Source organism: Nycticebus coucang, chromosome 19 (genome assembly GCF_027406575.1).
Source record: "Nycticebus coucang isolate mNycCou1 chromosome 19, mNycCou1.pri, whole genome shotgun sequence".
In the NCBI taxonomy this organism is placed as follows: Eukaryota; Metazoa; Chordata; class Mammalia; order Primates; family Lorisidae; genus Nycticebus; species Nycticebus coucang.
The window spans coordinates 69,548,126-69,564,499 of NC_069798.1; the positions used below are offsets into that span (position 1 = coordinate 69,548,126).

General features: G+C 47.2%; 1 protein-coding gene and 1 pseudogene across 5 annotated transcripts in view; one reads left to right on the forward strand and one right to left on the reverse strand.

Moving 5' to 3' along the window:
- Window positions 1–9,438, reverse strand: part of ZNF516 (zinc finger protein 516) — a 111,809-nt gene extending 102,371 nt beyond the window's left edge. The window contains exon 1 of one of the 5 annotated variants that reach the window (XM_053571372.1): window positions 9,406–9,438. The gene's annotated coding sequence lies outside the window, so the exon portion shown is untranslated. Of the gene's footprint in view, window positions 1–5,666; window positions 5,727–6,073; window positions 6,738–6,763; window positions 8,195–8,959; window positions 9,043–9,405 lie in introns of those variants that run through there. The other 4 variants (XM_053571373.1, XM_053571368.1, XM_053571371.1 and 1 more) reach the window with 4 other exon arrangements.
- Window positions 9,439–9,775: 337 nt separating this feature from the next.
- Window positions 9,776–11,726, forward strand: LOC128571932 (putative uncharacterized protein ZNF516-DT; annotated as a pseudogene).
- Window positions 11,727–16,374: the final 4,648 nt, after the last annotated feature.

Below are 16,374 nucleotides of genomic sequence, written 5' to 3' on the forward strand. Positions count from 1 at the left end.
TCAGCCCACCTTCTGTCCACACATGCCTTGCTTTGGGGACACATATGTGAGTATGAATGTGTTTGCTTTCTTTCCTTAAAACAAGAAAAACAGTATGATTAAAGCTAATGAGATGGATTCAAAAAGAGAGAGGAATCCTGAGACTCAGGTGCTTTTTTGGCAACTCCACAGCCACACAGAAGGTTAAAAATGGATGAAGAATCTTCTGTGATGAACCCATGTTCATAAAATCCTCAGACGTGGCCGAAGAGCCACACTCGTGAAATAAAGACGGGTCTACACCAAAATTCAAAGCAACGTGTGTAAACATATCCTCAAGTGAAAACATCTCAGTGCTTCCTGAAGATAATTCCACGTCACCACAAAAGTTCAGTATAACTATGAAATAGACGTGTCCATCTTTTCATGGGGCCAGTCATTTAAAAAAAAAAAAAAAGCTAAGCTTTTAAGAAAAACAAAAAACACTTTTTTCTCTGGCACAACTCAGCCTTATTTACAACCAGCAAAAGTCTCAACTATTCACATTTGGTTCTGTGTTTTCCTAAATTAACACAATCATTCAACACGTAATAGCAAACTATTTTTCACAAACATTCACTACCCTCAAGTATCAACTGAACAAGAATCTGCTAAAGCCACAAACCACCTCTCTGCACAACTTTCAATGCATCACTTACTGTACCAAATTTCAAAGAACACTCTTGAATGCTGAAATAAATCAGTGCCTAAGCAGAGGGCCTCGCCAGCTCATGCAATATAGGTTAAACAGTACCATATGGCAAAGACAGACACATGTTGCCTTTTTCTGAAACAAAGGACAAAAATGCCTAAACAAATGTCCCTTACTCTCAAATAGTAAGACTTGGAGATCAGAGGGTCCTTCCAGCGTGAATAATGCTAAAGAAAAAAATTAACTCTTAGCCATTAACAAAAAATTAGAGTTTTAAGAGAAAACCTCAGTTTTTAAGATTCTGCCTTCTCACTATGCCCTGAAAGCTAATACACATCTTAGTCTGCGCACACCATCTCCTGAACAAGCAAGAAAATAACAGGCGCGCTGTATCCAGAAGGCTGCCTGACATCACAATTCCCCAGAGCGTGAGAACCGGTGAGAGACAAGTCTACCTGGTTTCGGAGGGATAAAACACCAGATTAACTCTGCATTGAAAATAACAAAATATACTAATATCTTCTCCCACTTTCCCTACTCAGCTGGGGAACTGTCTCAACTTCACAATTAACATATAATATATATCTCTTGAAATAAATTTTGAGACTATAAGGACTTGATTCATTTCCTAACCAAGAAAAGAAAGAAAATCTATCAGAAAGAACATATATTTGAAATACAGTATACAGTAGAATGTAGCTAAGCCTGATATAGTTGGTTTTTAAATAATTTTCTTCTTACTCTCCTGTGTGGTGTTTTGCACGGTACTTAACATATATTTACATGTTTGCTTTCTAAATATAGCTGCACTTCTAATTACTCCTACTTTGTAATTTTCAGTACCGTCGGATTGAAGATTAAATGCCAAATCGTTTTTTGGAAAACTACTTTTAAGGCATGTTGAGAGCCACAAAATTACACTTCTTTACAATTTGAATGTATACCACTGGAAAGCATTTCATGCTTTACATGAATACGACAGCTCCAGCTTTAGAAAGAGGCACTTCAGCTGTTCAAATCATGTGTGGCCAGATGCAGAGGATAAAGAATCCAAAATGGACAGTTGCAACTGCTAATTTTTACCAATCCATCCAAAATATACCTCATACGCTTTGGCGGACAGTAGAAATTTCAAATACAAGCGATAAATTTATAACCACTGTAAATGTATTCTCCCTATAAGCTATTTATTTAAGCCATCCCTCTAAAATATTTCTGACTGGAAGAAAATTAATTTTAAAATAAAGATGCTTTTGAAAGACCTGGATGAAACACTCTAAAGCCACACTAAATTTTTCTTTATTCCTCTCCTCCCATTAAGGCTACTTTTATTAATTGTAAGTGTTCATAAATGTAAACATCTGACATGATTCCTTTCTTAAAATGGGTTTGGGACAACTTTCCAAGATTCCTGGGACTTCTAAGATTTTGGTGTTGGATAGTTGTAGTCTCCTGGGAACATCTCTTAAGTCAGGGCAGAGGTCACCCTGCCCCCACCACATGCTCACTTAGTCCTGCAAGCAGAGAGCATTGAGGCCAGGGCCTGAACTGGGAAAATGCCGTCTCCTGCGTGGCCCCTGGATACATTCAGTCCTTAACAAGCTGCTGCCACTACATTTTTGGCCACTGAGGTGGAAAGCATGGCGCTGTGAGCCCCGGGAGGGGAAAAGGGGACCAGCCATACAGTCAGCTCATGCCACCAGTGAACCCCTGGCCCAGAGATGACCCAGCACCCAGCCCAACAACTGCTGCTGTGGGAACCAGACAGCCTGATTGGGAGCCCACGGCCCCTTCCACATTTCTCTGGGCCTCTGACACAGAAAGATGTATTCCAGCCATCACTAATTAGACTCCACAATAAATCCACATCCTAACACTGCAATTCACTTGAAAAATGCAAACCCAGTAAGTTAGAGCTCCCCAACAGCACAGTAAAGGCCTCTCCCCCAAGGCCCTAGAGCTAAACACAGTAATAAAATTAGCCCAATGTTGGAAGTGAAGGTCAAAGGGGCCACCTCGTAAGCAGCCCAGAGAAGGCCTTTTTTCAAGAAGCTTGCCAGAAAACATGCAAAGGCAGGGAAGGAAGGGGGGGCTACAAGGGGTCAGAGCCAGCAGGCTGAGTCTGAAGCACCTCACATACCCCTGAGTTCTCTATGCCATGCTCTGAAAGACCAGTGATACTGAACTTCCCTCACAGCTTCTAGAACCTCTGAGGAGGAAAAGGTTAGGAAAGCAAAGTGATAAATTTTTGAGAGAATGAATTGATTGGTCATGAAGAGTTTTATCCAAACACTAAAATATATAAACATTTGCAGCAAATAAGACATCTGCTTTTGAAGAAAAAAATGTTGCTTCAAAGTACAAATATTTATAGTGCAGACATCTAATCAAACACATTGAACTTTCTTCTGCTTTCTTCCATGAGTCCTATTGTTTAAGGCCACGTCCATCGCTGTGAAAATTTAGGTGTCTCCTCTTCCCTGTGGCCAATCAAAACCCAAGCAGAACGCAGACATTTGCTCCCTGCACATTTAACAGGCATGCTTTCGCAGTTAGAAATCCAGTTACATTATAAGCAAAATAATTAGATAATTAACACATGTCCTTTTCTCCTGGATGAAAGTGGAATAAAAAACAAAATAGTGTAAGGTCTTGGACATTGAAACAAGCATATTAAGAAAGGAAAGTACTCAGGTTCAGGCAAGCTCCCTCCTACTGAACTTAATCAGCTTCTATTTCAGTTTCCTATTTCTGTGGCATTAAGGTATAATGCAGCTGAAACACTACACAATCTCCAGCTAGACTCACAGTCAGTCCCACCAAATTCTTTTTTAAAGGAGCCTTTCTGGCAAAAATTAAAGGAGTAAGACCAATACATATCCTGGAAAAGGAATAAATAAATATCTGTAACAATCCAGTGAACTGAGTACTGGTTTTTAAGAGCCATCATGACTACACTCTAATTAAATCGCCAGGTCACATACTATTTTCCCCATTCGGTAAGACTGAAAACTGTCTGCTGGAGGATACATCATTTCAAAGTATTCTTTGAAGAAATCTCCTTTCCTTTTTCACGTATGCTGCTAAACACAGATCACAGCAAATGCTTCATTTATAAAACGCAAATATCGCCTTGTAAAAGCAAGTAAGGTAAATTGAGTTAAAAGTCTAAAGACAAAGTGGCTCTTACGCCGTGACCTGCTTTTGAAGATCGCTCTCTTTCTCTTCACTCTATTTTGGTCTCTGGGACAACATCTCACAAAGTTAGAAATGTAGGACTTCCGAGTCTTGGGGAAAATGTAATCAGCAAATTAGTTGCCTTTAAGGTTTTGTTTACAAAAAACAATGGTGAAAATACTGATGATATTAAACGATTCTCAGGACATCGGCAATTAATACTAGATACATATACCAAAGTTTAAAGTCTTTATGTATTTCAGGACATGAAGTTAGTTGGAAAGATTATTCTGATTAACAAATATTTTCAAAAATAAAAATAAGCAGAACTCCCACTCTCGTTATTGTTGAAATTTATGCCCTTGACCAAATATGCTACTTTGATGTTTTGTTTCATTTTAGAAAGGCCTTCCCATTTCTCTTGGTTAGCTATATTACAGAACCACTGGGATTCCTACTTTTTTAGTATGTTAATGTGCTCTGAATGTCTCAGTATATTCAAACTAGCAAGTGTAACAAAACAAAGCCCTACTGATGAATTCAGAAAAATATTAGAGGTGCTTGTATCTTAATACAGCAAAATTCTAATTCAATTACCAAAATATTTGAGAGTCTAACACAGAGCTTGATTCATCCAAGAGTCCATTCAAGACAGCCACCGGAGTCACTCTTGTGAAACCAAAGATGTCTCTCTCCACTAACCCCACTCTCAAGCCCCTGACACCAGGTGGACTCCTACTTAACTAAGCTCTCTCAGATTGTACTACAGGGGAAAAGGGTGGTTCTCCAATTCATGCAAGAGTGGTATGCGGTCTATTTACTTATGGCTGGTCTATGTAAATAGAAATAACACAGTATTTCGACGACACAAAGAAAATGAAGGACAAATGATAAAATGAACTATTTTTTTTACATGGCAGTTGCCTGTGTCCTACCAAATAGCATGCATGCCTAGTTCCTTAAAAGTAACACATCCATAAACCAAAATAACTTCAATCATATTAATACATGGTTTAAAAATAATCTGGAAAACAACTTGGGGGGGCTTCCACTCGGGTCAATATTTCAATAGTATTTATTACACAGCCAACTGGAGAGCACGGGTCAATCTTTAAATCACCTTTAATCAAGATTCGAGACTTCATAGCAGGTTCACGGGGAAATGCCTTTCTGTTGCATGTTTAATTGGGCTCACGGAGACGAAAGTTCCTTTTGTGACTTGCTGGTTAGTTAAGTCAGCACGGTGAGTGCACCAGAGAGTCCACGGGCCATGTCCTTTGTTAGGCAGGGGACACCCTGGAAGGCCCTACACCCACGGGCACATCTGGGCTTCTAGAAACAGTCCACGGAGTCTACCCTGGCTTCTTTATCCCCAAGACACTGATTATGTCACACAAGCAGGTCACAGCCCAAGGTAGGGCAGCCCCGGGCTAAAGTGCCCACCACCAACTCCAACCCCAAATCCGCCTCGCCAGCAGCACCCAACTCAGGTGTGAGCACTTATGTAATCGTCCTCGGGGGCCACGCCTTTCCCACCGCCCCACCTCCGTCAGAACAAAATGAAGTTTAAAATAGAAACCAATTACCTGGCCTCCGCCGTACCTCGGCCCCCGGAGCCCGGTCCACGCCGCCGTGCAGACCCCAGCCCGGGCCGGACCCGCCCCCTTCCCGGCCAGACCCCCACCCCAACCCCGGGCCCCAACCGCTCCACTGGCCCAACCCGGCCTGCCCTGCCCCCCACACCCCCACCCGAGCCCCGCTCCTGCCCCACCGGCTCCCCCCTCTCCCTGGCTCGCCCCCGCCCCCTGGCCGCACAGACCCCCGCCTTTGTTACGGTGCGAAGTTGGGCAGCGGGTCCCGGTCTCTTTCACTTCTTGGGTTACAGTGCAGGCGTGTGACGTCCGCTCCACATGACGGGGGCGAGGGGCGGGCGCGGAGGGGCGGGGGCGGCGGGCAGGGCCCTGCCCCCACCTCTCCGCCCCTTCCCGCCCCGCCCACAGCCCTCCTCCTGGAAGCGCAGCGACCAGCTGCCCCCGCCCCCGCCCCCGGCCCGGGGCGGGCAGGTAAAGTCCCCCGCCCCCGGCGTCGCACCGCCGCCCCACGAGCACACACGCCCTGCGCCCCCAGCAGCGCCCCCAGCAGCGCCGCCGCCGAGAAACAGAAATAGGAATGATTTAATCCAAAGGCACCTCACGAAGCTGCCCATTCCTGCAGCTACGAGCTCACCAAGATGGGGGGGCGCGAGTAAAACTCGCGTTTTACGGCAGAAATGGCCCGAAAGGGAAGGGAGGCGCGCTGTTGGACATTGCCCTGCCTCCAAGTTAGGTTCTCCAAGTAGGAGATGGACGAACGTCGCCTGGGGCCGCCCACGGACCCTCGGAGGCACCTCGGCGCGGCCTGGTAGCTCGGCACACCCGCACGGACCAGGTCTCTCCCAGGGGTCTCCCTGCAGGGGTCTCCAGGGGCGGGGGAGTGGGCACGTGGGTCCTTAACCCGCCCATTGCCTCGTCATCATCTCTGGAGTGAACCGAAGCTGTGCAGCCCCGCGGGGTTCCAGACAGCCTCTCCGGCATTTCAGCAGAGAAGCCACGGGGTGCAGGCTGGCCCTGCATTACCCCAGGTGCGTACTGCACGAACCACGCACATCACTGCCAAAATTCCCGGGAAAGTCGGTGCCACATTAGGCAGTAGGAAGCGTGAGGTGGCGGGTGACGCAGTCCGCCCGCGAATACGCCCATTGTGCCACACAGATGCGGCCAGGGCGCAGCATTAAGGAGCAGGTGGGCAGCAGAACTTTCACTTCCAGACCGCAAGAGCTTCACACACTAGAATATGCCATGGACTAAGCATCAACTTGCAGTGAAAAAATAAGATGTAAGTTGAAGACACGTACTGCCCCTTCACTTTTCTAGTTACCTTCAGTTACAACAGTCCGCGTTCTCCGTAGCTTTACCCCCGTCCCCCGCCAGTGGGCTCCTTCACCTGGACCCGAAAGGCGCCAGGGCGCGCCAGCCGGTAGGACCGCGGCAGATGAAACCCCACATTTCGATTCCCCAGTTGCCAAGAAGCATAATCACATCGCTCCTCTTTCCTTTCCCTTCTGCTGGTTTCGACTTGAATCCGAAAACGCTTTAAGGATCTTTCTTCACAAGACATTCGGACAGGACAGGGAATCCATTTACGCGGCTGCGTGCCCATCTAGCCGGACCGATTCGAATAAAAGCGTGTCCACGTCTACATCACACATCTGTGCACAAGCAGAAGCCTGAGGATGCGCGGGGCGGGCCTGACTTGGTGTGCAGACACATGGGCGCATGCACGCGCACGCGCGCGCACACTTACTCACACCCCAAATTACCTCCGGGATGGAGAAAGCCGCTGCGGATTGGCCAGCAGAGCCGTCACTCACACCCAGTGGGCAGGGAGACTTTGTAAAGCTGTTTCCTTTTTTTCCCCTTTTTTTCTTTTATTCGCCCCCCCCCTTCGCTAATGTTCATTTAATGGTAAAACAACAGCAGAGCTCTGAAAGTTAGCCATCTGCGCGGAGAGAGTTTCACTCCTTTAACGAGGGAGGCGTCAGACGATACCATTTAAATATATTTTATACTTCCACAATGGATGAAAGGGGAAATTCACGATCCGAGTGCGGGCGGAAAGGGACTCAGTAGGAAGGGGTCCCCTCGGTGGGGTGGATGCGGAGAGTTGTTCTGTGCGCCCGAAGAGAACTTTGACCTTTCATTGATCTCGAAATTTAAAAAATATTTTTCAAAGGTCGGGTTATAACAAACACTCGTCCCCAATTTATTAACTCATTATTTTAATTTTATTATTTAAGCATGCGCCGGCAATCGTGTTTCCTTAAGAAACAACTGACCTATTTTTGGCTGGAGATAAACGATCATGTTAACAGATGTTAATCTTGTAATCTGTTTTTCCTGTAAGCACTTTACCTACCCCGGGTTTCCGATCTTAAAAATCCTGACGTCACAATTCACTCCCTGAAAAATCACACTCCCCTCCAGGTCCTTCCCCAGCAATGATTTCAGAGACATTAAATCTTTTTCACTTTATAAATGCTGATTTGTTCTGCCTCTACTCCCACAGGCTTTTACTTGCATTTCAAATTCCACAGGTTACACCAGTCGCCTTTTCAAAAAATGTAAGCCAACGATGGAGCAGCAAATGGCTTTTTGTGCATCTGGATTAAATAAGGCGCAGAATGAATATATTTAACGAGAGGGCTGCCCAAGCTGATCTCTGCACACCCGGAGACCAAGTGACTGTTTATCAATCAGCCCAGGGGAATGAGTAGACCTCCACACAGCACCTCGGAGCTCTGGTCTGATCCTGCCCTGCTGCCGGCAGCTTATTAAGGCGGATAATAAATGGGGCTGACTTACAGACCTACATTTTTCGGGTAAAAGGCTGGTTCTCTCTGTTCCCACTAGTTTCTCAGCCCACGCCAGACAGTCCGCACACCGCACACCGACCTTCTTCCATAAACCGGTGCTTTTAAATGCCCCCAGTCGACTGCCTTTTAACAAACTTATTCATACAAAGTTTTTTTAAAACTTGATGAGGAGGTTTATTCTAAACACTGAGGCTAACTATCCAGTCTGCTAGTTTTCCCTGGAAATGGCAGGGGAGGCGCCTCCTCCAGCTCCCTTCGCGCCCACACCTACCCCCCCACCCCACCCCCGCATTCTTCTTTTCTTTCACAGACCTGGGTATATATCTCAACCCATACCTCCCCCACCCTAGCCCCACCCCACCCCCAGGCTGGGCCCAGCTCCCAGGAGTCCTAGCCACCTCGACTCGCTCTCCCCACCCCTCCGGAGACACCGCAAGAACCCTTGCCCCCCGCCCCCTCCCAGCCGAACTTCCCTTCCAAGAGCTCTCACTTCTTTAAATGTTAGGGTCACTAATAAGCTCCCAGCTGATAGACAAGCAGCAGGGAGGGATAATAAAAACAGGCGCCACCACCCCCGCCACCAGGCGAACACGTCCCCCTAGCCTGCAGCGCCTGGTGCCCACAGGCACCGATCCCATCCGCCAAACCCTCAATAACTGACGCGGCTCCTCGGGCCCCGCAGCACCATCCCCATCACCCACCTTCATTAGCCGAGCGTTTGACTTTAAAGTAAGGCAATTTGCTCTTTGTTTCCTAAGGGATGGAGAGCGCATCCGAGCTCCCCTCCTCCCGCGTCGCCTTTGACGAAGTGTACAAAGCCAGAGCCTCTTCCGCGCTCCCACCCCGGCCCCCACCCCGCCCCTCCACTGCGGTAAAAACCACCTCCCCGGCACTCGCCCTGCCGCCCGAAGTTGCATCTTCCCCTATCCTGGAATTGCAGAGCCAAGCAACTACCAGCAGGGAAAGCCAAGTAGTCCTCCCCGCGCCCGGGGAACCCCTCCCCGGTGCACCCCCTTGCCCGGCGCCTCCCCTCGCCCCACCGTCGGCGCACACCCGGGTCTTGGGCATGTTGCGGCCCCCTGCCCCCGCGCCCTCAGCACGCCAAGGGCCCTGCGGCGCGGCACCCCGCCCCTTCACCGGCCCCTACCTTGGAGGGGAGGAGGTGGGCCTCGGGGGGGAGGAGGGCGCGCACGCCCCGCGCATCTGAAGGTGAAGCCCAGCGCCCGCGGCGCGGAGCCGAGCGCTGCACTAGACCGACCGCGCCAGCTGCGCCCGGGCGCGGGGGACGCGCGAGGGCGCGCGGGGCCCGCCACGCGCCCGGCCCCCTCCCCGCCCCGCCTGCGCGCGCCCCGGACTCGCCCGCCCCGCAGGGGCCCCGGCGCCGGCCCGGCTCCGGGGGCTGCGGGGAGGGGGCTGGGTGCCCGCGGCCCGGCGTAGGCCGGAGGCTTCCCCCAGCCCGGGAATGGTCTGCCCTGTAGGAAACGCACACGCTCCACTATTGTCTCATCAGCACAAAGTTCTGCCACACTGCGGGGAAAGTCTGGAGGCTCGCAATGACTCAGACCGGATAATTCTTCTCCTAATAGCACGGAATCACGACTCCAGCGGCCAGTGGTCGCCCCTTCTTGTCAATGTCTAAGGCGGCCGCAGCCCCAGTGCCAGTCCTGGAGGCTGTTCACGCGCGCACACACACGCATCCACTCGTGCAGAGGTACTCGGGATGCAGGTCCAGCCGTCGTGGGCACCTGGTCACTAAGCTTCGAATGGGGACTTGAAGGTGGATGCCCCTCTGGGGTACCCGGCCCAGTGTGCGTTCACTTAACTTCCTGGTACACGTGGGGAGGGGGCAGAGGCAGCGTGTCCACGCGCTAGGTCCAAATCCAAGGATCAAAGGGGTCCCCCCAGAAGGACTTGAGAACAGCGTCTCTGCCATATGGCCTGTTAAAAATGAATGTTATTTTTGTTCACTTGTGTCCTTCAAAGTTCAACTCTCATTTTTCTTACAACTTCATTTTTTCATCTCATCTCTTCCCTACGGGCGGTAGTTAGTTGCGATAAGTCTGGTAACAAATCCTAACTTGACTCCAAAACGCGTTTAGGGCCCAGGGCAGGGAAGGGCTGTAGCGGGGAGGGAAGGGACGGAGAGTTAGAGCCGGAGGAGGAGGAGGGAGGAGAAGGTAGGGGAGAGGGGGGCGGGGAGGCGGCGGGGCGGGGGGAGCCGGGCCGCGAGCGCCTCGTAATCGGCGGTGACGTAGCCAGGGGAGTTGTGGACTGCGGACGGTAATGCTATCTTCTCCCACCAGGCTCTGGGCCATATTGTTCTCCTCTTCCTCCTGATAACTCCGCAGTGGAGGTGGATTCCGTCCAAGACGCCCGGCGTGGCCCTGCCTAACAATCAGCGCTGCAATCCGGGCGGCTACCTTCGTGAGGCATTTCTTCAGCGCCTCCCGCTCGTGGCTCAGACAGCTGAGCCCCCCACCCTCCCCCGACCGAAGGCATTTACAAAAGAAACTACTGCGGACACGCTGCACGGGGAGGCGCCTGTGCCCGGGCGAAGCGGGGACTCGGAGGGGGGCGCCGTTCCGCGCGCGCGCGTCTCGGAGGAGGAGCGGGGAGCGCAGACCAGGAGGACCACGGGCGGCCGCCTCTGCGACCCTGCGTCCGCCGACCCCAAAACGTAAGCTCCGAGGGACTAATGGTCGCCACTAATTTGGATAGCAGGCATGTTACAGGTCGTGGACAGTTGTTGCTGGTTTCAGCATGAATGCCTAACTGGGATGGAATCTCGGACAAATTTGAGTCTGATTTCCAGAGAAGTACTGAAGTGCCCACGGTTCATGGCAATGCACAGTGAAAATGCACAAATAAAATTATCCCCCCGTTCGACTAATTACACAGATACAAATGGCATGTGTACACACATCATTTATACGTATGTACTGACAGGGACGTTAAAAATTTCCATTCTTGCGATTTTAATAGGGGTGGGGTTTGGTAGTATTTTGGAATGGATGTGAGTCGATGGTATAAATCATGTGCATTCTTGGGTAGGTTTAAGAGTACAGTTTTGCACTAATAATTTCCATGTGTTGAAAACTGACAGGTCGATGAGAAGTGAAGGAAACTGCCCCACACCTCCGTCTAAAATTGGGGAAATTCATGACTTGCCCCCCTTATTACCCTGCTTGGTTCTCAGGCTTTAGTCACCCACGTGGGATTTCACTCCAGGCTATGTCTGTCTACAATAATTTTGTGCTTTTAAATGATTTCCTTTCTTCCACATTTCTCTACAACGCTTACAAAATCGGGGAACGTAATTTGATAGATGGGCAAGAGGTGAATTCTGATCTGTGCTGTGTCACACCTGGAGAACAGAGGCCTGAGGGTCAGGGTCACCTCATTACTGACAGTTGGAACAAGTTTACCTTGATGGTACACAAAATCGCGAGTGGTTGTTCAATTGTTACCAGCATATTCCACACAAAATGAACGCATGAAAATAAAATATTTAATACAAATTCTCATGCTTTTCCTATGACCGTATTTAACCTTACCAAAATTTCAACTGTTTAGAATCTTCAACATAACCATTAGCGATGAAGGATACCATTTCTGCACATACTTTAAACCCCTGGAAGGCCCAGGAGAAATTCTCCTGTGTTGAAATGTTTAAGTAAATTACAATACTTGGGTATTATAAAGTCAGGAATTTTAATGGTTGAATATTATTAATGGCTGATATTTGCCTATTTATAGTTTTAAAACATGCTGGTAAATGAAATAGATGGGACGAAAACACTTCTTTTCCTTTGTTATTGTCTAATGAGAATTATTTGTTCAGCTTTGGGGGCTCTGCTCCTTCCAACATTTTCACGAAACAGTGTTCAGTGGCTATAGAGTGACTGAGGACATTGAAGTAAATAAAGTTCTTGAGAAGTTCCATTAAAGAACAGCTCATAGTAAAAAACAAACAAGAAACAAAAGAACCCTTATGCTTGCTAAAGGCCTCGCCTGCCTGAAGGCTAGAAGTGAAACCCTGTATTCTATAGCATTAAAACCAAAACTAGGAAGTGTGTATTAAATATGCACGCTCAAAAATGGAAGTGCTATGATTAGACAGTTTGATGCCCTCCTCGTTAGTAAATATTTAATGTTAATTCTATCTGTGTGAATTTATTAGGATTTTCTAAGTTATATCTAAGAAAGAATGATATTGTGCTCCTAAATCTTTTGCTTTGTGAGCTAACTTAAATTTACAGATTTTGGAGTACATTAGGAATAAGTTTAATTTACATTATCAGCAAGTATTTCTAGGTAAAGACTGCAGTACTCTGCCTTTAAATTGTTTGGTGTAGGTAACCATGTCATGAGTAAGTGGAACTCAGCTATTTAATCACAGTTGGTTTCAAAAATATTACCCCAGTCCTGACTTGCTGTTGTTTCTTAAAATGTTCCCTTTTCATGAAAAAGGAAACCAGAGAATGCAGTGTGTTTAGAATATGGAGGAAGGGAAACAGCACACCACTGGCATGGGTGTATAGATTTGTAAATTTAACGTATTAATCCCCTTCACGGATGGGGCTGCAAGTTGTGATTACATTTTTAACAGAATCGAATCTCATCTAGGAAATGGTTTCAGACTGCTGGGATCAAAGTTAACTCACAGAATATTTTTAATCTTTTTTTAGAAAACTATCTCAGCTCTCGTATACATTTTTTACACACATAGACACACACACAATTACCTCTAACATAATCCATGCCCACATTCTCCCTGTTTACACTAAGACAGCTTCTTACTTGCACAGTCTTTTATATACCAGATAATTTAGGGCCAACTGGCTGTGCTTTAGACTTCACCGTGGTCAAGACTTGCATGTTGTTTGAAATACTTTGGTGAAGGTCTATTCATCTCTCTCCTGTCGAAGTCTAAAGATTCCTCCCAGTCATACCTGAATTTTTAGTTGAATAAAGAGCAAGGTGTCACTTCCAGATTCTGTGCAAAGCATACACATGTGTGTGATACAAACAGCGCCCTCTTTCTTCCCCCCATGACAGAAATCTTAAGAACTTTTGCATGAAATTACCGTTCTTAATAATCTGTCTTTATTTTCTAAATAAATAAAGGAGCACTCATGCTGACCCATACACTATTCTTACTGCAACATGGATTTTTCTTGGACTACTATTTGTTGTGATTTTGGTTAACAACAAAGATGCCATTAACGAAGAACAGTGTTGAACCACAGATCAAGCATCAATCCCCAGTGCAGGCGAGAGTATTGTGGAAAACGTGCCAACGGCTCACACGAGGGCAGTCCCGCTTTCTAGAGTGCAGTTTGTGGTAACGCAGTCAGGACTACCCAGCAGGTAGAGGACCCTCAAATCTGTTCTCAATTTCAGCTAAAGTAAAGGCTCTCAGCAACAGCTGGCTTCAGAGTAGCTGCTCCAGAATTCCACAGATGTGGTTCATAACAGTCTGCAGAGTAAAAGGATCTAGGCCACAGAGCAGAATTCATTTAAGGAAAGACAAATTCAATAAGGATTCCTCCTTTAAAAGATTTCCCCTGTTAGGGAAGAGAGGGGCTTGTTGCTCCTATTACCTTTTCTTAGAATCCCACAGCATGTTAATTACTTAACGGATAGGTTGTGACCTCTTAGCACAGCACAATCTTACAACAGCAGAGCCTCCCCTTTCTCTGCCCCAAGACTGCCCTGCATAGCTGATTACGTGTGCGTGTTTATGCAAACGTTTCTAACAGCTGAAAATCAAATAAGGGAACTATCAGTGTCTCTGTCACCGTGGGCAGGCCAGGCACACTTGTAATGAGACTGAGCAAGAAAGAAGTGCTGTGACCTCTGGCGAGTTCTCCTTTGACACATGCATAATACAGGTTAAGGACAGGCAGAATGTGCACTCAGAGGACTCAGTGGAGTTAGAACTACAAGGAGGGAAGTTGTCAGGATGGGGACAATTCGTTATAATCAGGGAGTCGAGACATCTTGTTGACAGAAAAACAGATAAGATTCGGATGGGACCAGTTTTCAGTATACATGAATGTACTACTTTAACCTTGTGTGCGTGCACAGTGCTGTGGGATAGGGTACACTTACAGCACTATGCGATCACTTCCACCCAAGGGCTTTTTCATCATTCCAAACAGAAACTGTTCCCATTAAACAAAACCTTCCCGTTCTTTTCGCCCCCATCCCCCACACCCACCATTCTGCTTCTAAGAATCCACGTCCTCTCCTCCTCTTGGGGCCTCATGTAAGTGGAGTCGCAGGGTGTTTGTCCTTTTGTGAATGACCTAGCCTGATTTTACTCTGTGCAATGTCCTCTGCTCCTCCAGGATGTAGCAGGCAGCTAGGGATCATTTTGCCTCCTTTAAAAAGACACAGAGTTGTCAATGCAGTGAGATCTTAAAAAAAAAAAAACTGATTAATGGAGTAATTATAATATCAACAAAAGCAATCCCCAAGAATTTTTATCCTCTTACCTAACATAACTGTTGTCTTTGTCTGTGCCCACCTCGTAAACTTGAGAAGAAATATAACAAGGTCTCACCTCCCTCCCGAACAGAAACCAGAAAAATGTAACCACACAGAGCTAACCTAAAGCTGGATTTGAGTTAAATTCATGTTAAGGCATTTTTAAAAATCAGAAAAACTAAGGAACAGAGAAGCTGGCCAAGCACAATGGCTGTCCTGCAGTCCCAGCACTTTGGGAGGCCAAGGTGGGAACAGTGCTTAAGGCCAGGAGTTTGAGACCAACCTGGGCAACATAATAAGACCCTTTCTCTACAAAAAAAAAATATATATATATATATATATACATATATACAGAAAAAGTGGTAGTGCACTCCTGTAGTCCCAACTACACAAGAGGCTGAAGATCACTTGAGTCCAAGAGTTCAAGGGTGCAAAGAGCTGTAATCACACCACGGCACTCCAGGCTGGATGACAGAACCAGACCCTGTCAAGAAAGGAAGGGAGGGAGGGAGTTGATCTATCAGGCACTTGCTTTCTGGCCCCCAAGAAAAATCTTTCCTTTAAGAAGATTTATCTTTCTGGGAACTGAACTAGTCCCAGGCCTGGGTGTCTGGGCATCATTGCTGGGCTGTGAGGACGCATTCCATTTTCAAATGGATGAAGGTGTCCCAAATAGATACGAAGTTGGTGTTAAGTTAAACTTGAGGGGTCAAGATGGAATTTCCATGAAGAGACGAATAGTTTAATCTCCCTGTATCACTGACGTGTACAGATTCTCACGCTTTTGTGCACTTTTGTTTCTCATGGCAACCTAGCAGCAAGTGATGAGGGAACTGGGAGAAGTAAGAGGAAATGTCGGACACATTTAGTTCACCGATGATTTAAATAATACTGCAGGTAGGCAGTCATTTTTTAAAAAGTAATGACAAAAGTTTAACGGTTTTTAAATTTAGTTTTTCTTTTTTTTTTTTTTTTGCAGTTTTTGGCCGGGGCTGGGTTTGAACCCACCACCTCCAGCATATGGGGCCGGTGCCCTACTCCTTTGAGCCACAGGCACTGCCAAATTTAGTTTTTCTTATCTGAGCATTTGTTCATTCATTTCACATTTACTACTAAATCAAGTGCTAGTTTTACAAGCAGCATTTATTGCATGCTGTTTGTGGAGGGAATCTTCCCAGGAGCTTCCATTTTAGGTCATTTAAATGTCAGATGAGGTAGGTGCCACTGTTGTCCCATTTCACAGATGCTGAAAGGCTCCACCCACTCAGGGATGGCGTTTAGAGGCAGCAGCATGGACCACATGGCCAACGCTGCGTCAGCCTGCCCTGAGCTACACCTGGCTGGGACACCACAGCTCTGATAATTGCAAAGACAATTTTATAGCTGAACACAAATGAAACATACATTTTCTCCTGATAAGCTTGGGGACTTACCATAAGCTCTCACAACCAGTTCTCATGCTGTGTTTGTATAAGCTATGGAGCTCCTTCTGATCACAGCATCTGTGTCACCCCTGATAGCATTTATCACACATTGCAGAGTGGTGTCCGTCTCCCATACCCCTGACGTGTGACACATATTTATGCAGAAATACCTACGAACCGGTGGTGAGAGTATCTGCATG